Source organism: Narcine bancroftii, chromosome 12, assembly GCF_036971445.1.
Source record: "Narcine bancroftii isolate sNarBan1 chromosome 12, sNarBan1.hap1, whole genome shotgun sequence".
NCBI lineage: Eukaryota > Metazoa > Chordata > Chondrichthyes > Torpediniformes > Narcinidae > Narcine > Narcine bancroftii.
The window spans coordinates 18,030,489-18,057,387 of NC_091480.1; the positions used below are offsets into that span (position 1 = coordinate 18,030,489).

At 39.0% G+C, this 26,899-nt stretch overlaps 1 long non-coding RNA gene across 1 annotated transcript in view; it reads right to left on the reverse strand.

Moving 5' to 3' along the window:
• Positions 1-26,899, reverse strand: part of LOC138747002 (uncharacterized) — a 64,746-nt gene that overhangs the window by 32,801 nt on the left and 5,046 nt on the right. The window contains exons 2-3 of the long non-coding RNA XR_011347228.1: positions 21,544-21,715; positions 18,015-18,084 (exon numbers count right to left, since the gene is read on the reverse strand). This is a non-coding gene — a long non-coding RNA (uncharacterized lncRNA). The remainder of the gene's footprint in view (positions 1-18,014; positions 18,085-21,543; positions 21,716-26,899) is intronic.

Consider the following 26,899-nt stretch of genomic DNA (forward strand, 5'->3'; position numbering starts at 1 on the left):
AAGAGGGCATGGCCTGGGTGGCAGGGTTCCTTGAGCATAGAGCAGCAGTTTTCAAACTTTTTCTTTCCACTCACATACCACCTTAAGGAATCCCTTATTAATCACAGAGCACCTATGGCATAGGAGGGAGGCCAGATGGAACACGAGGTGTTGTTCCTCCAATTTGCAAATGGTCTCAGTCTGGCAGTGCAGGAGACCAAGGGAATGTGGTGGGAAATTGAAGTGAGTAGCTTCTGCGAGATCCATGCTATTGTAGTGGACGGAGACAAAATGCTCAACGAAGCAATGTCCTTGTCTGAGTCCAGTTTCTCCAAAGTAGAGGAGACCACAATGGGAGCACAGGATACAATAGGTGACCCCTGAAGATTCACAAGTGAAATATTGCTTCAACTGGAAGGTCAGTTTGGGGCCCAAATGATGGTGAGGAAGGAGGTGTGGGTGCAATTGGAGCACCACCTGCAGACACAGGGGTCACTGCCAAGGGGGCATTTTATGGGAAGGAAGATGAGGGAGTCACAGAGGGAGTAGTCCCTGCAGATGGTGGAGAGGGAAAATGCGTCTGGAGGTGGGATCACGTAATAGGTGGCGGAAATGGGAACCATTGGAAGAGAGGTGAAGGGCAGATGGAACCAGATAAGGGAGACGATCTGGCAGTGAAATGTGTGCGTTGTAAGTGGATGGAAGCTGGGGGAACAGGGGGAGGACATTGTTTCTGCACCAAGTTCCCAGACCATTTACAGGCTTCAGATATACCTTCTATCTGCCAAGAAGGCCTCACCTTGATTTTGTTGGCTGAAAACATTTCAAGTGTAAATATCCTGCAGTTCAAAATTGTATCCTGGATGACCGAAGGACATCCTCCTACATTATGAATGGAAGCCTCTGTGGTAAACCACTATAATGTATAATTATCTGCATCTGTGGCTCCTGTATAAAGGTAGCTGTTCCACAGCCCCCTGAAACAGTGCAGGACAACTAAACAGTAGGGATATGCTATGTTTTCAAATGAATTAAAGCCTATTGGTTTCTCCACAATGGTCTCCTCAGTGATTGATGATGTATCAGCTTCTCTGCATGTGCACGTACTTTTCAATAAAATCAACAACACCGATTGATTATTTTTGGACAAGGCTGGGTGATCAAGGTTCATACTTTTTCATTTAGTATTAATTCATGTGAAAGCAAAACATTTCCAAATCTCAACAATACTTATTGCTCCCAGTCAAAGTCATGAAGATCTGGACCAGGGAAAGGCTAAACCCCCTGCTTTTGTTGCTGTGACACATCATTAACACTGGAAATGGAAAGCATGTACAACAGCAATAAGCAAGGCCACATAAATTATTCCCCTTGTCACTCCTGCCATTTCATAACTAGCCAATGAGTAAGTGGGCTGTTTAACACCTCTTATAAATCATACAATCTGACAATGGTAGCAGCAACTCAGGGAGGTTTGAGAATACTTGCTGAAGGAAGATAAACGAGAAAAGCATCAGTGATCAAGTGGGTTCAGGTCCAAGTGGATACAACGTAGGATTGGCAAAGAGCCATCAGCGAGCCAGCAAGTTATTTTACCACAAGGGACCACTCAAAGTATTCACTGGATATCACCTCGAGCAGCTAGACTCGACCTTTTTTTTGGCTATGGCCCACTTAGGACGCTGCTCAATGTTTATTCCCCCCCCCCACCTCCCCAGCCCCGTGAAGCAGTCAAGTTGAATTGGTTTCCTCTGCACTTTTCTCCTACCAACTACAAAAAAAATTAAAAATATTTTATGATTTCAGTCCATGGCTCCCCTTAAATGTGCAGTGTTCCCTAGGGTGCACAAATGACCCACGATGAGGACGGTTAACCTGGAGAATCAAGATAATAATCCCAGTTTGCCTGCCACCTGAGAATGATTAAGTAATTGGAATAGAAAACAAAATGTCCTCTATTTACATTTCATGATTTTTTTTAATACAAGTACAGTCATGCGAATTAGAAAGATCCTTTTGTCTCTCTTAGGAGAAAAATATCAGGGAATGAACCACTTTATTACTGGTTGTGGAGGATAGCTCAAATATTATTGATGAGTACATTCGCAAACAAAATATTCAATCTAGTTTAATAATTGTTTGTATATTTGGAAGATTATGTCATCAGAAAGTGTGGAAATTACAGTTTTTCTTTAACTTGTGTGGCTGATTATTTCTAATACACAACGTTAAACTGTGTCTGTTGTGGGATAGCTTATCTAAATAGCATTTGAAAAAAGTAAAATATAGTCTGTGATCGTAGACACTGAAAGGCCCTGCTTGCATTTGGAGGCTGCTAACATTATTTCAGACAATGCAGATCAACCCAATAGTGATTGATAATTCTCCGCCTCAGTCACAGGGTGTTCTTTCTATCATTCTGTTCATTGTAGGTCATAACAGTGCACATTGCCAAGGCATGAGCAAGAGTGGGTGGTGACTTTTATAATGAAAGCCTGCCTTCTGAAGTCATGCCTACCTGGATTTTTGCAGCTAGATGTGCTCACTTTCTGAGAATTCCATGCTCACCCAATAAACAAATCTGCAAATGCAAGACAAGAGAGACAGCACCCATTATGCCCCATATTGATAAGGATGAGTCATTAGTTTTTCCTGCTCTATTCCCATGATTATTGTTCTTTAACATCCTAAAGTTCCAACATTCTCACAATAAATCCCCATTTATTCAGACTTTGGAGCTGAAGATACCAAAAGTAACGATCAGGTAACGTGCTTCAAAAAGGAAGTAACATTGCACACACATTTAATGACCAAGTTTCACAATTGGAGTCAAAGGGAACAAAAACCCTTTAAAATATAAATTTGGTCACAATGGAAGAATTGCATCGAATTCTGGTTAACATGCTTTTGGAAAGCTACAAAGGCCCTAGAGATTTAATTGAATGGTTTATAGATGAAGGTTTATAGTCATAAGGATAATAATGCAAGAGTAGAAAGAAAAAGGAGCCCTTCAAGCATGGTCAACCATGATTTTGATAAATGGTACCTTATGGCCATTTTATGCTCTGTTGCCACTATTTTGTTCAGGTGCCTGCCTGCATTCTGCTCATAAAGGGCTCAAGCCCCAAACTGGTTGCATATCTTTACAAGACAAAATACTCTGTTTGACCTGCTCATTTTCCCCAGTTTTGTGTTTTTAACTATCCCCACATTCTTTGATTCTCCAAATAATCAAAAGATCTATAGATTTCCATTTCCAGTAGATTCAGTTATGTTTTTTGCATAGCATGGATGGTCACTATTCAATCCACAGAGTTTATGACAATTTAGAGCAATTCCTTCAATCTTATTCCCCCAATTATCCCTCTTGGTAATGTAGTATTTCTAATACAAATACAGTTATACCCTGCTTTACAAAACTAGAGTGTTCCTATGAAACCTTTCATAAGCTGAAATTGCATAAAGCAAAGACCCATTCACTACTATTGAAGCCCATTTTTGTAAAAGCAAAAACCCATTCAAATCTATCCGAAAAAGCGAACACAGCTTGTATTCGTAAAACAAGATATACCTGTACACAAATGCGAGAAATATTCAACAAGTCCAGCTGAATCAGTGAGGAAAAAAAACAGCTATTACTTCAGGATGAAGATTCTTCATCAGAAAGATGAGTGCTACAATAAAGGCCCCCTCCTCAACCAGGAATAACTAAGCACTAGAGTCACGAAAAGGTGGCCGACCAGCATTTTCTATTTGTAATTTCAGATTCCCAGCATCTATATTTTTTAAACCCATGCTTGTTTCCTTGTAAACTCTATCCTGATTCTCTCTCCAACTGCATATGCTGGGGTATGCACGGTTTTGTTTTGACCGATCAACATCCACATCTTTGAAAAGTGGTAGCAAACTTTTTTTTTTTTTTTTAAATTTTTTATTTTTCACACCATAAACCACATTGCTGTTTTACATGAATCTGGTAAGCTTTGTTTTGTCAATCTGGTTGATTACTTCCAGGAGGGTAGGAATTAATAAATCTTTAAATGTTTTATAGAATTCTATTGGGAATCCATTCTCTCCTGGTGTTTTATTATTTGGTAATTTTTTTAAATTATCTCTTGTATTTCTACTATTTCAAATGGTTCTGTTAATTTATTTTGTTCCTCTATTTGTAATTTTGGTAGTTCAATTTTAGTTAAAAATTCATCTATTTTGCCTTCTTTCCCTTCGTTTTCAGTTTGGTATAATTGTTCATAGAATTCTCTAAAGTTTTCATTGATCTCCGTTGGATTATATGTGATTTGTTTGTCTTTTTTCCTTGATGCCAATACCATTTTCTTAGCTTGTTCTGTCTTAAGCTGCCATGCTAGAATTTTGTGTGTTTTTTCCCCTAGTTCATAATATTTCTGTTTTGTCTTCATTATGTTCTTCTCCACCTTATGTTTGTAGTGTTTCATATTTTATTTTTTTATCTGCCAATTCTCTTCTTTTAGTTGTATCTTCCTTCATTGCTAATTCTTTTTCTATATTTACTATTTCCCTTTCCAACTGCTCTGTTTCCTGATTGTAGTCCTTCTTCATCTTGGTTACATAACTTATTATTTGCCCTCTGATGAACGCTTTCATTGCGTCCCATAGTATAAACTTATCTTTCACTGATTCCGTATTTATTTCAAAGTACATTTTAATTTGTCTTTAAACGAATTTCTCGTTTTTCCACATTATCCACTCTTTTTCCTATCTCTGATATGACCATTTCTATTTTATTCATTTTTTCTTCTGCATTCTTAATTCTTCTTTTTATCTCATTAAATTCTTGTAATTGCCATTCTTTCACTGATTCCATATATTCTTTAAAAAAGATATATCCATTGTCTTGCCTTTCTCTTCTTCTTCCATTTCTTTCTGTTCTTCTTCTTCTGGGTTGACCATCTGTTGTTTCCTTGTTTTCTTTTTACCCTATTCTTTCTTGTTGTCGTTATTGTCTGTGTTCTGCACCTGCTGCTGTATTGCAGGTGTCTCTCTCAGCTGTGGAGATCGACTCCGCAGCTGTTCCCCCCTCCTGTCAGTGTGTTTTTTTCATGCGCGGTTACGCACTTTTACTCGGCTCTGTGAGCCATTTTTGTAGTCCTGAGCCCGGGACTTCCACTGACCTGAGGGAGCGGGCTTCTCTCTCCATGGCGGGCCTCTTCGGACAGGTAAGGCCTTCACCTTCTTCCGACGTTCTTTCTTCTTCTTGTTGTTTTTGACTTTTCTCTCTTCGCTGCCATTTTCTTCTCACCTTTATTTTTACTTTGTTTTAAATTTTAATCTTGTACCTTTGTGTTTTGTGCGTTTTTTTTTTAAAACTTTTCGGGAGAGGGTGGAATTCCCTGACCGGCCACTACTCCATCACGTGACTCCTCCTAGTGGTAGCAAACTTGAGCGTGCAAAGGAAATCCACATATTAACAATGAGAATGTGAAAACTCCACATAGGTAGTTCTGGAGATCGGGATCAAAGCCAGATTGCTGGAGCTAGAAAGCAGGACCTTGTGCAATCACTGAGCCATTCAAAAATGTCATCCTGTACAGGTTTGAACCAAGGTCTATATCATGTGAGGCAAACACAATAATCATTATATTAGAAACTTTTGAATTCCACTGTGGTAATTGAACACGACTCCACATTATTAATCTAGTAGCTTCAATCACCATTGCACAAAATGCTCATCCAAAATTAATCCTGTTACTTTATCAACAGATGTGTGGGAAGACAAAAGCCTCCATTAAATCAACAAGTGAGGAAAAAGCCCTGGGGGAGGATGGGAACAGCTGTCCAAACAAGAGTTCCATATGAAGTCACAAAACAAAAAGCACTAAAAAAAGTACGATTAATAAGAATAGATTTGAATGGCCAACCTCTATTCCCATCTTCCCTTTTTTTCCCAACTCCCCAAATGTTGATATGTTCTCTGTTTCAATCACCCATTCTTGTTGATGCATCTTGCAAATAATTGACAAATTTTGTTGTTTTGTCCCAAATTGGTACAAAGATTCACCATCGACCAAAGAAAGTTCTCCTCATCTCAATACTAAATAGTCTACCCTTTATTTAGATAAATAACCATTTGCTCAGGACTCCTCAACCAGAAGCTTCATACTCCCTACATTCAGACTGTTGAGCCACTTGAGAATTTCATTCTTTAGACTCAACGGAATATAGGCCTTGTCTACTCAACCCCCAAGTTTGCTATCCCCTAAATCACTATTGAGTTTTCTCACACTCACTTTAAGCGCACATCAAAGCTCGATATAATACTAGTAAGACATCTTAATTTCTGTGCTCTAATTCTTTCACAATGAAGGTTAACATACCATTTGCCTTCTTATTTAAATAGTGTCCCAGTAATAAAAATGTTAAGTTGGAAAAGTAATGGAGCAAAGAAAGTTAAGACATTTAAGGGCAAATGTACAAAATTATAATGAGTTTAGGGAGGGTATATAGTTAAGTAAATGGTTCCGGAACAGGAAATAAATTTATGGCAGAGAATCAGATTTCAGATTTGTCAGAGCACATGCATGACATCACATACAACCCCAAGATGCTTTTTTTCTGAAGAAGAGGCAGAATTAACTATTTATTGGTTGTGCAAAAAAAAACACTACACAGCATACACACGTAAACAAATAAAGAAATGAAAACAGATGAATTAAACCGAATTCTAAGAGAATTTTTTAAAAAATCAATAAAGTGCACAAGCAAGAATCCTTAAATAAGTCCCTGATTGAATTTGCTTTTGAGGAGTCTGATGGTGGAGGGGTAGCAGCTGTTCCTGAACCTAGTGGTGCGAGTCTTGCGGCATCTACACCTTCTTTCCCGATAGCAGCAGCAAGAACAGAGTGCATGCTGGGTGGTGTGGATCTTTGATGATTGCTGCTGCTCTCTGACGGATGTGTTCCCTGGAGATGTTCTCAATAGTGGGGAAGGTTTTGCCTGTGATGTCCTGGGCTGTGTCCACTAGCTTTTGGAGGACTTGTATGTTCAGGGATACTGGTGTCCCATAGCAGACTGTGAATGGAGATGATGTGAAATTCACTACCTACTGGGGGGTGTCACATTTGTGGCCCGAAATGTGAAGTTATTAAACATTAAACACAAGTTTTATCAGGTAAACTTTTCAGGGTCTTTATTTTCCAGTTTCCTTTGTTCTCCTGCTTGTGCTCTTATCTCTCTCTCTCATACCACGTGACTTCCGGTACATCTCATACATATTCATTATCATGACGGGGGGGGGGGGGTTTAAAAAATCAATCTGCACTTGAGGAGGAAATGATATCATCATTGCATTATGAGTTTACATAGACAGCACATCTAATTTTCAGTTCTCCTCAAATGAATCACTATGGTGTTGATACAAATCCCAGAATTGGCAGAGTTTCTTTCAATTTGTTTTTCATCTAGTTATCGAATTGCAGGCAATTTCATCTCTGCTACTTTGCAGATACTTTAAACCATAAAGGATTTGAGTGAAGTTCAGATTGGAATAAAGAAAACTAAAATTAAGAGATAGAAACACAAATAATTACAACTTTTAAAAGACATTTTAAAACAGATACACAAATAGAAATTGTTAAGAGCAATATAGGCAAAACGGCATGAACTCAGGTAGGCAACACAGTCAGCATGGAATGAGTGGAGTCAAAGGGCTTGTATCAATGCTCCTTCAACTCTATGACTCCAATGTGTAAAATGAAACCAGATTTTTAATGGCATTTCAAACTTTGCAGGGAACAGGCGGAGGATAGAAATATGCAAGAACAAAGTTCTCTCTCTTAGTTCAACTAAGCATTATCACATTAAAATGCATTGTTTTTGTCCTCTGCACAGAATCCATTCCAGGTTTTAGTAGGCATTCATCATTTAGAAATGAATGGAGAGAATATGGTAAAAACCTTGCAGATGAATATAGAGGTTTATAGTGAGAAGGAAAGCCTTAAAATGTAGGAAGATATAGGCTTAGTTTGTTTGGCACAAATTAATTTTAATGGAAGAAGTCTGAAGCAATGCACTTGGAGAGGTGCAAGCAGATGAGAATACACAATAACTCTGAAGATGGTGAGAAGTACAAGTCAACAGAGGAGCCTTAGAGTGTTGTCCACAGATTCTAAGTTTGATAAAATGGCAAAAAGGATGCATTCCCCCCTGAGTCAAGGCACAGAAGGTAAAAAGCATTTTACTCTACCAGAACTGTACAAGTTAAGATAGATTTTTGCACAGCATAGCAGGGAAATTAAGGGTTAAGGGGAAAGTGCAGGCAAGTATAGTTGAGGTCATGGCCTGATCAGCCACGACCTTATGGATATCCCAATTCTGCTCCCAGATCTTATGTACATTTTTGTCACCACATTATGAGAAATATTGGACAAGTTTCGGGAGAGTGTCAAGAAAATTTACAAGAATGTTGCAAGGATGGGAATATTTTAATTATGAAGAAAGATTGGAAAGGCTGGGTTCATTACTTTGAAAGGTTTTGGAGAGACTTAATTTAATAAAATGATGAATTGGGATCTAATTAGGATGGTAGGACCATAAATCATATGGCATAGATTTAAAGTAGATAATACAGTATTTGAGAAGAGATAAAGAAAAATATTTCCATTGACAGGTGGAGTTTGGAATTCCCTGTCTAAAAACAAAATAGAAACAGTCAATTTTGTACAGTTCAAAAGTCCTTGGAGGTGTCCGTGAAGAAATGTGATCTGCAGAGTGAAAGATAAAGCACTGGAAGGAGGAATTAAGATGGTTGGTTCTTTTTGGATGGGCATAGATAAAGAGACTACTTGGCCCATGGTCTATGTTCGAAATTTTCTACCATTCTAAGTTTCCAATATTTTCTTGTTTAATGTGCCTCTCCAAAAGCAGTGAAAATTCACTTCCTCTGCATATCACTGGAACAGAATGCTTCATTCTCAAAATATTAGTAGCGGTTAGTGCAACTCTGATTATTTAAACTTATCTTTAGACATAAAACGTGGTACAAACCCTTTCAGTCCATAAGCGTATGCAACCCAATTGACTTACAATCCCCAGTATGTTTTGAACAGTGAGAGGAAACCAGAGCTCCCACACAGACATGAGGAGAACATAAAAACTCCTTACGTGGGATTCAAAACCCAGTCCCGATCGCTGGCACTGTAGCAGCATTGCACTAATCACTACGCTAACTTTACTGCCCTTAATCACTGTCAGCGTCCAGAGGCATGGATTATGATCCAAATATGCCTTCAAATCTTGTATTGGAAGCTGAAGTGTTTAAATGCTTTTAATTAAGTACAATCTAAATTAAAAGCCCATTTCTGGCCACTGTGGTTGTGAAGGTATATCACTGTTAATAAAAACCTCTCCTATTTGTACCTTACACAATGGTTGCTATTGAAAATGAATCTCAATCCAAAGACAGTTCTACACCAGTGTCCTTAGTTCAAACATCCTCACCAGCTTCATCATGGAGCTTCCTTCTACTGTAACATCCCTGGAACACCTGTTGATTGTGGAGAGTCACATGGTCTCTCTGCTGGAATCCAGTCAGAAGTTACCTCACCTACCAATCAAGAAATAAATCTTCCCCCTGTGAGGCTAATATGTGATTAGCCCTTGCAGCTGACTTGTGATTAATCCCCCAGGTGCCAATCAGTGGTGAGCTCTGCCCACATGTGCAGCTGATGATTCGTCCTCCCAAGTCACCTGGACCAATCATTGAAATAGCCTAGCATGTTGAATTTTGCTCTCTTTTGTTACTGCCTTGAGATCTTCACTGGAGTCTAGACTACAGGCCACCAGTGAGCACCAGATGGCTGTTTCTGAGGGGCCATCCCAGATCCTGAGCAATGCTGGAAACCAGGTTTATTTGATATATTTGTTAGTTATAATTAATGTACTGTTTATTAGTGTGCTGTGCTTGTGGGTGGATGGCATTGTGGGTTTAACACTTGCATTCCCAATTTGTTTTGCACTTGATGTGAAGTTTATTTGTTTCTTATTTCCAGGTTAGTCTGTGAGTGGGTGCCCTTTAGAGAGTTCCCCTGTGTGTGAATAAAGACCACTTTGTTGTGTTGGGAGCCCAGAGGACCCCAAAACTCAGTAGCAATAGAAATTCACCAAGACAAATGGCTAATTAAACAAAAGTTGCTTTTAACTATCAGGCAATTTTTATATTTTACAGAGAAATTAATGTTTATGAATTTTCACCAGACTCTTGTGCTTTGTGCACAGGAAGGTTCTTGTTGATTTCAGAGATTTATTGCTTGCTGGACACACCCAAACTGAATTCCTCTGATCAGTCACTTCAATGTCTTGCCAAAGAAACTTGCCCCATCAGGGTTTTCCAGATGATAACCTCTTTCTTTCAGGTCACCACAGAGTTCCTTTTGTTTCCCTTATTTCAACTGAAACATTGTGCAGCCAGTCCTCTCCTCTTGTATGGACCACAAGGGCTTTGACCAGGCTGAACTAAGATCTAACAACCTGTCTTCAAAATGGGGTTTTTCCACAAGCTTGCCAGCTTGTCATGTTCTAGTCCCAGCTGCTACTGTAGAACTGAATTCACTCCCCCTCCCCTACTCTGACACTCCGAAAACCACATGATTCTCTTGGAACAGCCAACTGCACTCAGGCAGACTGCGGCTCTGGACTAATTTTCTGAGTTTGTTCATCTGTTACTGTTTAAAACAATAATCCATTACTTCATAGCATGTCCAGTTAACACCTACTTGTGAAGTCCTTATAGGTATTCTTCAAAATCTTTGCAAAGGCACCCTGAGTCTGGCTTGAGCAGAGCTCTGGAAATTTAAATGAGATCTTTTTGAAGTGTTTGTATGTGACCTACACTAAAATACTGCCACAATTTATCTCCTTTAAAACATATCTATATACTATATAAAATATAACCTAATTAATCTGTCACAGTTGATAATGTGTCTAGCCTTAATTCTCTTTGAACCCATCAAACCTATTCTGAAAACAACAGCAAAGATGCATACATCAGGATGCTTTTTATCGACTACAGTTCAGCATTTAACATCATAACCCCCTCAAAATTCATCAGAAAACTCCAAGGCATGGGGTTCAATACCCCATTGTGTAATTGGATCCTGGATTTCCTCACCTCCAGACCACAATCAGTGAGGATTGGTATCCCCTCCACAATCTTCATCAGTACTGGAGCACCATAGGGCTGTGTTCTTATCCCCCTGCTCTACTCGCTTTACTCCTATGACTGTGTGGCTCAGGACAACAACACCATCCATAAATTTGCTGACGATACCATGGTAGTGAGTTGTATAAAAAGGGTGATGAGTCAACATACAGAAGGTTGAATCGTGCACCAACAACAATCTCACACTTATTGTCACCAAACCCAAGGAGATAATTGTTGACTTCAGGAAGGGAAAACCAGAGATGTACAATCCAGTGCTCATTGGGTGGATCAGAGGAAGAGAGGGAGCAAATTCAAGTTCTTGGGAATCACTATCTCAGAGGCTCTTTCCTGGATTTTCTGCCACAGTTTGTAGAGGTTTGGTATGACATCAGGAACCCTGGCAAATTTCTGCAGATAGGAGGTGGAAAGTGTGCTGAGATGCTGCATCATGGTCTGGTCCTGGGACACCAATACCCCTGAGCATGAAGTCCTGCAAAAGTTGTGAACACAGCTCAGCACATCACAGGCAAAACCCTCTCCACCTTTGAGAACATCTGCAGGGAATGCTGCCATCAGAAAGCGCAACAATTATCAAGGATCCACACCACCAGCACATACTCTGTTCTTGCTGTTACCATCAGGAAAGAGGTATAGGTCCACAAGACTCGCACCACCAGGTTCAGGAACAGCTGCTACCCCTCCACAATCAGACTCAACAACAAACTCAAGCAAGGACTTATTAAGGACTCTTACCTTTGCACTTTATTGATGATTTTTCTATCTCTCCATTACAGTCAGTTTTACATTTATTTATTTGTTTATATGAGTACATCTAATTGGATTTTTTGCACTGCCAATAAATGGTAATTCTGTTACTCCCACAGGAAAAGGAATCTCAGGGTGTATGTGATGTCATGTATGTACTCTGACAATAAATCTGAAATCAGAATATGAGAAGTGGTGATCTCTGCTGATCATTGCATAATTTCAACTCTATTCACAATTCTTGGGAAAATGAAGGAACCCATATCTTGATTGAACAAGACCTAAACAGCATTCATGCAGCAGCTGATGGTAGTAATTAACAATGGATTAACTTCACCAAATACTGCACCATCACTATCCAGTCTCCACTGACCAGAAACCCAACTGAACTGAGTCTTCTGTGCCTTCTGCTTGTAAGTAGCAGTGAGAAGAGGTGGTGACTGAGATGTTGGGGTTGACTGCCTTTTTTAAAAAAAATTTTATTTTTCACATGATGAACCATATTAATCAAAACACAAACATTTCCCTCTTGAACATACACAGTCATTTTCTCCCCTTTTTCCCCCCTCCATCCTTCCCACCCCCCTCCAAACCCATTAAACGTTCAACATATACAATACAATAAACCCATTAAACAATGTCATCACATAATAAAAATAAACAAGAAAATTGTGTCATCTACTTTTACACACTGGATCAGTTCATTTTGTCTACTCATTCTATCATTTTAGGGGGTGGAGGTCCGCGGTAGGCCCTCTCTGTTGTGTTCCATATACGGTTCCCAAATTTGTTCAAATAATGCGACTTTATTTTTTAAATTGTTATTTTTTCTAATGGAATACATTTATTCATTTCTATGTATCATTGCTGTACTCTCAGGCTCTTTTCTGATTTCCAAGAGAGCCTTAGCTGTAGCTAAGGCTATCATAATAAATCTTTTTTGCTCCTCATCCAGTTTGAGGCCTAATTCTTGTATTACTTAGAAGAAAGTTCTCTGGATTTTTTGGTATGTGGCTTTTTGTGATTTTATTTAATATCTGATTTAGATCTTCCCAAAATTTTTTCACTTTCTCACATGCCCAAATTGCATGCACTGTTGTTCCCGTTTCCTTCTTACAGTGAAAATATCTATCTGATAATGTTGGATCCCATTTATTTAACTTTTGGGGTGTGATATATAGCCTGTGTAACCAATTATACTGTAGCATGTGTAACCTTGTATTTATTAAATTTCTCATAGTTCCGGAGCATAACTTTTGCCATATTTCATTTATTATCTTTGTTTAAATCTTTTTCCCACTTTTGTTTGGGTTTATAGATCATTTCATCATTTTCTTTCTCTTGCAGCTTGATGTACATGTTTGTTATAAATCTTTTCATTATCATTGTGTCTGTAATCATATATTCAAAGCTGCTTCCTTCTGGTAATCTGTCTGCTTCCCAATTTGTCCTTTAGGTAGGTTTTCAGTTGGTGGTATGCAAACACTACCATGAGTTGTACCATATTTGTACTTCATTTGTTCAAATGATAATAAATTATTTCCCAAAAAACAATTTTCTATTCTTTTAATTCCTTTTCTCTCCCATTCTCTAAAGGAAAGGTTATCTATTGTGAAAGGGATTAGTTGATTTTGCGTCAATAATAATTTTGGTAGTCGGTAATTTGTTTTTTTTCTTTGTGAATCTTTCAAATGTTGAGCAGATGGTGCAGTATTGGTGAACTTCTATATTGCACCAGTTTTTCATCCCACTTATAAAGTATTTGTTCTGGTACCCTCTCCCTATTTTATCTAGCTCTAACCTGGTCCAATCTGGTTTTTCCCTTGTTTGATAAAAATCTGATACATATCTTAATTGTGCTGCTCTATAATAATTTTTAAAGTTTGGTAGCTGCAAGCCACTTTGTTTGTACCATTCTATTAATTTATCTAGTGCCATCCTCAGTTTCCCCCCTTTCCATAAGAATTTCCTTATTATTCTCTTCAGTTCATTGAAGAATTTCTCTGTTAAGGGAATTGGTAACAATTGAAATAGGTATTGTATCCTTGGGATACAATACTCTCCTATCAATGTTAGTGGTAAATCTTTCCAATGTTCTAAGTCATCTTGTAATTTCTTCATTATAGGCTGATAATTTAATTTGTATAGATGGCCTAGATTATTATCTAGTCTAATACCTAGGTATCGGATTGCTTGTGTTTGCCATTTAAATGGTGATTCTTTTTTAAACTTTGTGTAATCCACATTATTCATTGGCATTGCTTCACTTTTATTTGCATTGATCTTGTATCCTGACATTTCTCCATATTCCTTCAATTTCTTATGTAATTATTTTATTGATAATTCTGGTTCTGTTAAGTATACTATGATGTCATCTGCAAATAGACTGATTTTATATTCCTTCCTTTATTTTTTTATCCCTTTTTATTTTAATTTCTGTTATCAGTTCTGCCAATGGTTCTATTGCTAAAGTGAACAGTGAGGGAGCTAGTGGACATCCCTGCCTAGCTGAGCTGTTTAATTTAAATTGGTTCAATATATATCCATTTACTGTCACCTTCGCCATTGGACACTTATATAATGCTTTAATCCAATTAGTATATTTCTCTGGTAGGTTGAACCTCTGTAATACTTGGAATAAATAATTCCATTTTACCCTGTCAAAGGCTTTCTCTGCGTCTAAAGCAACAGCCACTGTTGGCATCTTATTTCTTTGTACTGCATGGATTAAGTTAATGAACTTAAAGACATTGTCCGTTGTTCGTCTTTTAATAATAAATCCAGTTTGATCCAGTTTTACGATTTTTGGTACACAGTCAGCCAATCTGTTTGTTAATAGTTTTGCTATTTTATAATCTGAGTTAAGTAGAGATATTAGTCTATACGATGCTGGTGTTAGTGGATCTTTCCCCGTCTTTGGTATTACTGTAATTACTGCTGTTTTACATGAATCTGGCAAGTTTTGTTTCTTCTATCTGGTTCACTACTTCCAGGAGAGGAGGAATTATTAACTCTTTAAATGTTTTATAGAATTCTATTGGGAGTCTGTCCTCCCCAGACGTTTTATTGTTCGGTAGCTTTTTTATATATAATACGTAAATGGTTATATGGTTAATATATCTTGTATTTCCTCTATTTCAAATGGTTTTATCAATTACTCCTCTTCTTGCAATTTTGGTAGTTCAATTTTTGCTAGAAACTCATCTATTTTGTCGTCTTTCCCTTTGTTCTCAGTTCGGTATAATTGCTCGTAGAATTCCTTAAAGTTTTCATTGCTCTCTGTTGGGTTATATGTAATTTGTTTGTCCTTTTTCCTTGATGCCAATACTGTTCTTTTAGGTTGTTTTGTTTTAAGCTGCCAAGCTAGTATTTTGTGTTTTTTTCTCCTAGCTCATAATACTTCTGCTTTATTTTCATTGTTCTTCACCTTGTATCTTTGTAGTGTTTCGTATTTTATTTTTTTGTCTGCCAATTCTCTTGTTTTTGTATCTTCCCTTGTTGCTAGTTCTTTTTCTGTACTTACTATTTCCCTTTCCAGGTGTTCTATTTCCCGATTGTAGTCCTTTTTCATCTTAGTTACATAACTTATTATCTGCCCTCTGATGAAGGCTTTCATTGCATCCCATAATATAAATTTGTCTTTCTCTGATTCCGTATTTATTTCAAAGTACATTTTAATTTGGCGCTCAATAAATTCTTTTAAGTAGCATGGAGTTTAATCTCCATCTATGTTCTTGGTGGGATGTCCTCCTGTTCTATTGCTAATAACGGGTGAGTGATCAGATAACAATCTAGCTTTATACTCCATTTTCCTAACTCTCCCTTAGATATGGGCTGAGTATGTTTTATGTCTACTTGAATAATGAGTATTCCTTCTCCTTTGGGTGTTGTCTCCATATATCCAAAAGTTGCATTTCCTGCATTGATTTAACCATAAATTTGGCTACTTTGTTCTTTCTGCTAGTCTTGTCCAGTTTTATCCATCTTTGAATCCAAATTAAGGTTAAAGTCCCCTCCTATCAATATATTTCCCTGCATATCTACAATCTTCAAAAAAAATCTTGCATAAACTTTTGATCCTCTTCATTAGGTGCATATGTATTGACCAAATTTCAGTTCTGAATATATCTGACATTTTAACATTACATATCTCCCTGCTGGATCTATTATTTCCCCCTCTATTTTGATTGGTACATTTTTATTGATTAATAAAATCACCTCTGGCTTTTGAATTATATGATGCTGCTGTTATGTGCCCTACCCAGTCTCTCCTTAATTTATTGTGTTCCACTTCAGTTAACCATATAACCATTTACGGAGCGGAAACAGGCCATGTTGGCCTTTCAAGTCCGCACCGGTTCACTGATTTTGTGCGCCCTCTTCAGGCATTGGTCCCGGTAGATCTTCATTGTTAGATGAATGCTATATATAGAATTCAGTAAATTTAATAGCCTCTTCCTTTTTATTTAGTTATGTATTCTGTTAATATTCATAGTCATATAGTTCAACATGGCCATCTCGTATTCTGCTTACATCTCATTTCTGCTTCCTCACCACCACCTTTCCCGTTTTCCCCATTTTGATTTCTGTATTTTTAACGCACTTTAGACAAGACTTCAACCACTCCCACATCTAAAATTCCCTTAACCCCAAGTGTCCCCCCCCCCCCGAGTTGCCCCTTGTCCCTTGCTGGGCAACCACAACTCCCCTCTTCATTCGGACTGCGAACCTGTTCACAAGTGTCAACTGATTTCGTAGTGACTGTTAGGTTGGCTGCCTCCTTGAGGTAATGCCTCGCAAGCCTGGATGAGATATAGGAGTCTATAATGGCTACATTTGCTGCCTTCTGAATTCTGGGCATTTGAATTACTGAACCAGGCTGTAAAGCAACCAGTGTACTCTCCACAGTGCACATGTGGAAGTTTGAAAGAATAGTCAACAACATGACAAATCTCGACAGACTCCATTCAAAGTATAGGTGTGTCCTCTTCAGTTAGCTCAAATGCGCTGGCTCTAGGAAAGGTCTTTGGAAATACAGACTTATAGGACTCATCCTCTCAGCTACCCTTTCTTAAAATGAACAATGCGCTTCTTGATCTTGGTGATGTTGAGAGAACATTGCTGTCCTGGCACCACCCAACCAGATTCTCAATTTTCATCCTGAATTTAGACTCATCATTTCCAGTTATTTAGTCAATAATGGTGGTATCATCAGTGAATTTGGAGCCAAACTTAGCCATACAGTCATGAATGCACAGGGAGTAGTGTAAGGGACACCATGCAGTCTTGGGTGCTCTTGCATTAATAGTCAGTGAGGAGGAAGTGATGCCAATCTACCCTATTGGGGTCTGCTAATATGGAAGTTGAGGATTCAGGGCTGATCATGAATTTTTCTGGTGTGATGGTGCTGAACACTAAGCTGTAGTCAATGAGCAACAGGTTGGTGTAGGTGTTCTTGTAATAATCTTTTGGGAAAAGAAATCTCATCTTTGACTTTAGTGGATTTAGTTGAATGATAACATCGATGGGTTCCCTCGATCAAATTGTTGAGTCTGGGAGATCAATGGGACACAGCATTCACGCATTCCAATGTAGACAATTTAATGGGCTTGATAAAGTTGGACTGACTCATGCAGTAATATAATAGATTGATCAAAATAGAGCCATCTTTTTGAAGAATAGAGCATCCATTCTCTCCTTCCTTTCTATTCACGTTGCTTTGATTGTCCCTGAAACAACTGAAATGACCATTTGTCCTCTCATTAATTTGCTACAATTTGGAACTGATTCTAGTCTTAGCTGCAAAGAGCTAATGTAGTGAAAAGAGCTTGTATCTTAATTATAACCTCTACACATTTGATGCCCTTTGTTATGAAAATTTAATAGGTTCCACTTGGGGGAAACATGCTGTCTTTGGGCAGAGAGAATTCAGCTTTGTATTGATGGAAAAGGTTCAAGTTTTGACACCCAGTCATCGTGCAACTATTAGGAAAACAGGACAGAGTAATCAAGTGACTGCTATATAGTGTACCTTGTTAGAAATTGTGGTTGTCAGACAGCATACTATTCACATTGATTGAACATAAACAATTACCTGAATGTCAGGGGGCTGATGACATTTACACAATCATGCCCCAGCATGAATCATTGTCTTCAGGAAGAAGCTGTATGAAAATTAAGGGGAAAAAAAAGAACATAATGCTTCTATCCAACTATTGCAATGAAAGAGAGAAATGAGCTTCTAGCTGTTTAGTTGCAACAGAGGCTTTAATCCCACCAACAGTAGATCTGCAGGATGCAAAACAGTATCCTGGTAATGGATAGTATTTTGGAGAAAGGCACATCTAACATTGGCAGCTTGTCATTCAAAAAGCTCTTCCTTGTCTAAAGTGAACAAGCTTTGCAGAATTAAAAACCACATCAAGAAAATGAAACTAGGTGAATGTTATCAACCATCTTTCTTTGAACAGGATTTGCACAAATGTTTTGGGTGAATATTTCAAAATTGTTTCACAATTTCCCTTCTCTGAATAACTCATGGTACCTCTTATTAGCTTTCAATTTGCAGGAATGAGATAATGTTTTTATCTTTTGAAACTTGAATGAGGATAAAGTGAGAGGTACTGAAAGACAAATTTTAAATTTAAAGTTTTACATTTAACTTTAGACATACAGCATAGTAACAGGCCCATGAGTCCACACTGCCCAATTTACACCCTGCACCACCTTTAAACTACACCCTGCTAAGTTTTGTATGGTGGGAGGAAACTGAACCCCCCCCGGGGAAAACCCACGGAGATGCGGGGAAAACTTACAAACCCCTCACACAGTGTGGGATTCGAACCCTGGACCCAATTGCCATTGGGCTAACCATGATGCCAATTGTGCAGCTCTAATGGAGAGGTAGTTTGAGGTGATGGTACTTCAGCAAAGCTTCTATGTGCTCCCAATGCATAAACTCAAGGCTTTCAATTCCATCCCAAATTTTCCTTTTCGATTTTGGTCCAGAGGTTTCCCTGGAGTAGGTGGAAAAGTACACTTCAATGAAGTGTTGAGCACATTCTTGAATTTTTTTCTCCATTCACCTGGTAATCTCATTCCACAACAGATTCCAAAATAGAATCTCAGTTTTGGGAGTCAGATGGCAGATATACAAGTGGTGTTGCCTGCCCCAATGTAGTTGACTGAATAATGAAGGCCATAGTGGTAGGAATGTTGTCCTGGGAGAGGACACAGACCCTAGTTCATTTATCCTTCCAATGAATTTGCAGTGTTTTGTGGAGACATTGTTCATGGTATTTTTTCCAGTGTCCTGAGATATCTGGAGTAGATGATCTGGATCTCAGATGTAAATAAGAGAGCAAGCATCCCTACTGTCTGGTAGACTGCAGGTCTTAAGTTTTGATCACCAAATAGCCTCATAGCTAGAATAGCACATACCAGAACTGGAAGAAAAAAAAACTACTTTGTAATCCAGTTAACTTGCACCAAATTAACAAGCATCAATAATATCATTCTTTTAACATTGCCAATAGATCCAGAACCTCCTGTTCTCACAATCATTTGGGAAGTATACTTTTCTCACCAGTAGCTTTGTAATATATAAATGAGGCCTCATTTGATTTAATGTTCTTTCTCTGTGCAATAAGCAAATGCAGTAAAAGGCAAATAAATGATGAGATGGGGTGGGGGCAGGAATACGTTCAAGTAAGCAAATTAAATACATTGTCAAGCCAGGAAATGAGAAACTGATTTTGGAAAGTAAATGTTTCAAATGATGTTTAGGAAGCATAGAAAGGTCCCATTAAAACCCAGAACACTTTGCCACAAACAACAGGGCCTAAAATTGTATGGATTAGAAGAGGTTAAGGATGGGGAAAATGATCAGATTCTGCAGTGATTAAATGGGGGGGGGGGGGTTTGAGAAATCTAAGCTCAGAGGAGGTTTGGAAATATGATTTGAGGCAGTGCCAGGGAAATGAAGAAAAGGATTTTCAGTTAGGTCAGTGATGAATGTAGGAAATAATTCAGCAGGTCTTGTAACATCCATAGGAAGTAAATATATACAACTGACATTTTAGGCCTGAGGCCTTTTTCAAGGTACGAGTGAAAGGCAGGCACCTGAATTAAAAGTCTGGGGAGAAGGGAAGAAGGAGCAGGGAGAAGAACACAAATCAAGACAAGGGATGCGTGGATAGGAAGACAAAACCGGAAAGGTGAGCAATCACTGTGTCATAGTTTAGTGTAGCACAGTAAATATTTTGCAGTATTTTGGACAGGTATTCACAGGGATAGAGGATAGGAGGCCATTACCTCTTGGAGTGTTCAAATATGGCAGCAATGATACAATGTACAAAGATATTTGAATCTATAATGGCTGCAATTGGAAGATATCAGAGGCAGTTGGAGGAAGGCAAGGAGGGCAGTATCAGAAATATTCCCCAATATTCCTAGATTCCACGCAGGAACTGTTTTAATGATAAGGTGGGTCAGGAAAGCTAAGCAGTGTTATGGATCACTAACACCTTCATCTCACCCCATCCCCTCATTTCACCTTGTTAAACCTACTCCATCACATCCCAAATCTACTCAACTTGCAAGAAGAACTGATTTCTCTCAGCACAATTATCATACTTTTCTGCCCAAGTTACATTGTCTGTCCACAACCAACATGGTGTCTCTTCCTGATAGTCTCCCTCAACAAACATTTTCCATCCATTGGTTGAATACCTGTCAGCCAGCTGCAGGTCTGTTTTTCCTTTGCTGCTATAGAAGTGCAGCCACTAGAGTTTGGGAAGCAATAGAAGGTCATCTCTGGTCTCAAATCTGAAGGGAGAGACCTGAAGGCTCTGAAGAATATCGGCCCTCTAGAACTCACAGCTGATAACTTCAGAATGGCAAGAAATCAGTACTTTTGGTGATCAGAGAGGATGTCACTAAACAAGCATCCACACATCATTTAGTACTCCATCATACTGATCTGTTTCAACAATGGATGAAATATGATCCCCTTTACAATTATATGCTACAGCAAAAACTCTGCTCATCATAATTCAAATTTTACTCAATCAGATCTTCATTGTTCAAAGAATTGGGTCCGACTGGAGGGTGCACGACATTGCTCGTGGTTACCAGGTAATCATATTGACAGCACCACTTGTGCCAAGAGAAGGGCCTTCACCTCCTGACTGACATTTTGCAAATGAAGAAGTGCAGATGGTAGTGGTCAATGGGGGATGTGTACTGGAGACTTCAGGGTCTTAGATACCACACCCCAGGGAAAGAGAATCAAAAAGTACAAGAATACAAGATACTCCCCCACCTATCAATCATTTTAAATAGGTTGCTGGCCTTTATAGACTATGACTGATTTATAATGTTACCTTGCAGCAATGTGGGACCTCTGATGGGTAATCGAGTCATGATGGAAATAATGCAAAGAAAATAGGTATGGAAAAGGGACCTCTGCTCAAAGTGGTTTTATTTCAAAACGTACAGGAGTTGTAGATCAATTGGGCACAATTGGGAGCATGGGCTGAAAGGGCCTGCTACTGTATTGTACGTCTAAATTTAAATTTAAAACTTTGTAAACCATTGTCATCAATAAACAGTTCACAATTCACCTGGTCTCCCAAATGAACTTTGCACGATACTCCTGCTGTCTCGAGCGGTAATGTGAGCAGATGCCAGCGCATCACCCTCATTGCATTCCCTTTCCTTCTTGGATTGGTTGGTCGATTATTTGGGCTCCACAGTTTACATTTTCATCAGACCCAGCCTTGCCGGGGTGCCAATCTGCAAAGAGCAAAGAAGGCAATGATTACACTTGATAGTCTGGTGGGAGAACATGGAGAATGCCTCCAGGAATCGGCCATTTCACTTAATTGTCAGGTGGCCACGTTAGATTACTATGGGCTTTGCTGGTCGGGAGTGAAAGTTTGAATGGGTCCCCAATATATCTCAGCAGCTGTTCAATGTCTCCTCGCTGGCTTAATTGGGTGGAAAGTTATGATCATCAAGGTACAATCAAAACATCATGGCAATTCAAGTCAAGTGTATCATCTGATTGCACCAGTACAACCCGACAAAATAGTCTTCTCCAGTTTTGGGTGCAGACATACAATCAGACGTAACACACGTAAAGAACAGCAAGTTCCCCTGAATCTTGAACGACCTTAAATAATCCTTAGAGGTTGTGGTGACTTCTACCTACCTGAAGTGGTACTTGGCAATTCACAAACATTCCTCTGTGATTTGTGAGTGTGTTGATTAGCAAACAAGCGCAGCCGGTGAAGGCCTGCACTGGTGGAGATTATTAATTTGGGGGGGGTTTGAATTGTGCACCACCTGAAGGTGGTGCACGGTTAGCACAAAGGAGTTTGTATGTTCTCCTTCTGGGTGCTCCAGTTTCCTCCCACCCTTCAAAAACATACAGGGGTTGTAGGTTAATGAGGTGTAAATGAACGGCACAGGCTTGTGGGCTGGAAGAGTCTGTTACCGTTCTGCATGTCTAAATCTAAATATCTAAAAACAAACACTTTTATCGCCATTGTTAACAGAACAAATTGTAGGTCTTCTAGAAGGTTGTAGGACTCGGCCACACCATCACAGAACAATATTGAGGATAATGAGTTTATTGTCATATACATTGGACATATGCAGTCAAATTTTTACTTGTTGCAGCTGAATAGGTACATTAAATATACATTACATTTAAAAAAAAAATAGAAAATATATTCACAGTAACCAAAGTTCGAGAAAGTGTTACTGCAATAGTGCAGTCAGGGCTTTATGAAGATTGTCTTCAATGGATGGGATGTTGGACTCTGTGATGGTCTGCTGCCTTCTGCAGCTTCCCAAGGCACTGTTACTTTGACATGCCAAGGAAACTGCATCTGCCTATAGTTTCCATGCCAGTGATAATAATTCTTGGATCCTGCATCCTCCATAATCCTCCCTGATCTGTTGGTTTGCCTCCCTTCTCGATGCATTTCTGATGTGCAGCAGGTGTTTGGGCAGCTGCTACTGGTGATATTCTCTTATTTTTCTGATCAGAGGTTTGTTCCAAGGCAGCCAAATTGCCATCAATCCTGATCTGTTACTGAAAATTCTAAAATGTAGGAAAGGCCTTTCTCATTAGTAGGTGAGAAAGCACACGGCTGCACTGAGCATTTCCTTCAGTACTTGGACAAGTTCTAATCAGCTGCTGTCTTCTCACCTCACTTACACTGTTGAGTATCAGGAAGCTCTGAAAACCCACAGGTTAAACTAAAAACTGTTGAAATACCATTCTAATTGAACAATTAACAAAATAAAGGGGTTGCTGGAACTTCCCAAATGCTGCCAAGTTACAAAATTTAGTGAGCTTGAACCAGCTTCATGCAAGTATTCTTGTGAGGTTTAACCCATTCCCTCTACCTTGAGCCCAAATCCATATTCTCATCCATGTTAAAATTAAACCTTGCAGCCAGCCCAGCTGGTTAATGTGATAATTTTTTGCTCCACACATTCCTTCAAACTCCCCATCAGCAAGTGATTCTATTCCTTTCTCCCTCACTCTCTGGTGTCCTTGTGTGGCAATTGCTGAAACTACCCCTGAGGCAACAAGTTCTGCATTTCCCCTCAGGGGAAATAAAATAGAAAACTGAGGAAAACCTGGGTTCCAATGAAAAGCCTTCAACCTGAAATGTTAACTCTGTCTCTCCCACAGTTATATTTATAATCTCTAGTTATGATTTTGCATCCAGACATACAGGGTTAATAGGTTAATTGGGGGTTTTGGATGGCATGGACTAATTGCCAAGGGGGCCTGTTACTGCACTGCATCTTCAAATTAAAAATTAAATTAAAATTTTGAACATCTTTCAACTGCAAACTTCTCTATCTAACTTTTCAACTTTTTTGTAATCTTAAAAATCTCCAACACATTCAACCTCAGCTTTTATTTCTCGAGAAGTGTCTCAATCTGTTCAAATTTCCCTGGTGAAGGTGATAGCATGCCAGTTCCACTCCTATCCTTGAGAAATGTTCTTTGCCCTTTTATAAATAACTAGAATGGCATAGTTGAGGGTAACGCAGTTAGCATAGTGGTTAGTGCAACACTATTAAAACGCCAGTGACCCGGGCTCGAATCTGGCACTCTCTAAGGAGTTTGTGTATTCTCTCTCGGTCTGGTTTCCTCTGGGTGCTCTGTTTTTCTCCCACCTTCCAAAAACTTGCAGGGTTTGTAGGTTAATTGGGTATAATTGGACAGCACGTACTTGTGGGCCAGAAAGTCTGTTATCGTGCAGTACTTCTAAATTTAAAACTGTACACTGTATTCCTACTACAAGTTCCAAATAGGTTTATTATTACAATTTCTTTGCTTTTCAATTTCTTTCCATCCAGATAAGAACACCAGCATTTGGCTTGCTTCTTATCAAAGAAGGGTTTTATTAACCTAAAGCACTATTTTTAGTGCTTTGTGCTTCTCTTCTGTATCTGTGCCTGTGTTTTTTTAAGTGAAAAGAATCAAGGAATATGGGGTTTGTGCAGAAAAGTTTTCTTTTTCCCTCCAGCTTCCTTTTTTTAAAATTTGATTACTCTATCATCACATGGGCTCCTTATTCATACTGCAGCCTTTTTCTGTTATCACCTTCTGGTTTGGGCTGCCACAATACACTGCATTTTAATTTCAAACAGTAAACCACTTCATCAAATGCCAATTATGTTTGCTATCTAATCAATGGTAGTTGTCCTTAATTACCCTACTTGTTTCCACAGAGACAGGGATGAAGGGTTCTGGTATGCCATCTGTATGGAAGGCACCTTCATAAACACAGCGAAGAAATCAATAAATGGGATCTTAATTTTTAGAAATGGCATAATACAGAACAGAAAAAGAAAATTAATGGAATTTTTTGCCCAGCAATGTGATAACATTTTCCCTTGAACAAATTTGCCTGAAAAGATTGTCAGTTCTGTTAATGTGGAGACTCAATTTACTGCTTGTTCTTTCCACCAGATTTCAGATTTATTACATGACATAGCATACAACTCTGAGATTCTTTTTCTTGTGGGGAAGGCAGAATTACCACTAATTGCACTAGTCCAATAAAACTTTACTCAATGCATACATGTAAACAAATAAAGAAATGCAAACAAACTGACAAAGGAAAAAAATCAATGAAGTGCAAGAGTCCTTATGAGTCCCTGATTAAGTTTGTTGTTGAGGAGTCTGATGATGGAGGGATAGCAGCTATTCCTGAACCTGGTGGTACGAGTCTTGAGGCACCTCTACCTCTTTTGATGGCAACAGCGAGAACAGAGCGTGCATTGGATAGTGTAGTTCCTGGAAAATTGCTGCTGCTCTTCGATGCCAGCATTCCCTGTAGATGTTCTTGATGGTGGGGATCCACCACACATCTGTAGAAATTTGCCAGGGGTGTCAATGTCATAACCGGCCATTGGTTCAAAGAAATCTCTGGCTGCTGACAATAGTAATTATATAAAGTGACTGAACAGCCAATCACAATGAGGAATCTTCAGACACCAACCAAGGAAGCAAAATGCCCATTTTCAAACATTTTACAAGACTCCAAATAAATACTGGAGCATAGTCAGAAAATTAACATTCAGATTAAAATGCTGAAATATGTCCTTTGTTATTTTAAAATATTTGAGAGTATTAAAACCCAACAAACAATAAAATTGCTAAGTGTTGAGGGCTTACAAATCATCAATTATAACTTTGCACATCATTAACAGCTCACTTGCACTTTGTGCAACAAAGTGTAAGATATTCAGGGTATGATACCACTAGAATAATTTGCAAGTAGCTTGCATCTTTGTTGGCTCACAATTTACCCTCAACGTGCCAGAGAAGGTTGCAAACAGAGCATGCTGTGGAACAGAGAGCCAGGTTTGGGGGTTTAGGAATGAATTACATGAGCACATCCCAGAAACTGTTAGCATTTTCACTTTTTGACAACCATGGATTTTGACAGTTTCACTGTCATTACAAGTGCAAAATCAGGTCAATGCATAATTATTGTTAAGTAGGTCATTGCCATGTCTAATATTTGGACATCTTACAATGTAAGATGATCAATGGCCCTTTAGCTTGCTTTTTCTTAGGCAGTTCCTTAGAATCAAGGAATGCCCAGTCTTCAATGTTGTTTGTGGGTTTTAGGATGGCTGATGAGACCAATATGGGAACAGACTTTTCCTCAGATCGGGCAGGTGGTGTTTGGCTGGATGGATAGCTTGTGAAATGATGCACTCCTTCCATGACTTTCCATCTGCTGATGATGCATAGTCATTCTAAAAAAAAATCACTAATTCTGCAGAAGTCATCGAAGTGCCAGACTACCTCATTATTGGTGGCAAAACTCACAAGATGTACCCTCTGTTTTGTTCTTTAAATTGACAATCTCCGCTTGTCCCATCCTACTCAGAGGGTGATGTCGACGTTAGAGTTCTCCAACTTGACAGCAGAACAATGTTTAGGTCTATTGCGTACTACAGGGCTGTGTGCTCAGCCCACTCTTGTTCATGCTACTGTGCCAGATCCAGTTCCAAGTCATCAATTTTACAGATGACACATCAGTCGTCGGCTTCATCAGCAACGATGAGTCGCACTACAGAGAAGAGGTGGAAAATCTTGTGATATGGCGCAAGTCTCAAAATGGACAAGATGAAGGAGATGAACGTGGGCATCAGGAAGACAAGGAACAACCACCATCCACTACACATTAATAAGTGGAGAGCACCAAGTTCCTTGGAGTCCACTTAATTAGTAACCTATTGTGGACACTCAGCATCTCCTCACTTGTCAGGAAGGCACCACAGCAGCCGCAGTTCACGAGAGGACTAAAGAGGGCAAGGCTACCGGCCACCATTACGTCAACCTTCTCTTGGAGGTCTATTGAATGTCCTGGCCGGCTGCAACATAGTTGCTGCAGAATATTGGATTGGACCATAAGAGAGGATCACTGGGGT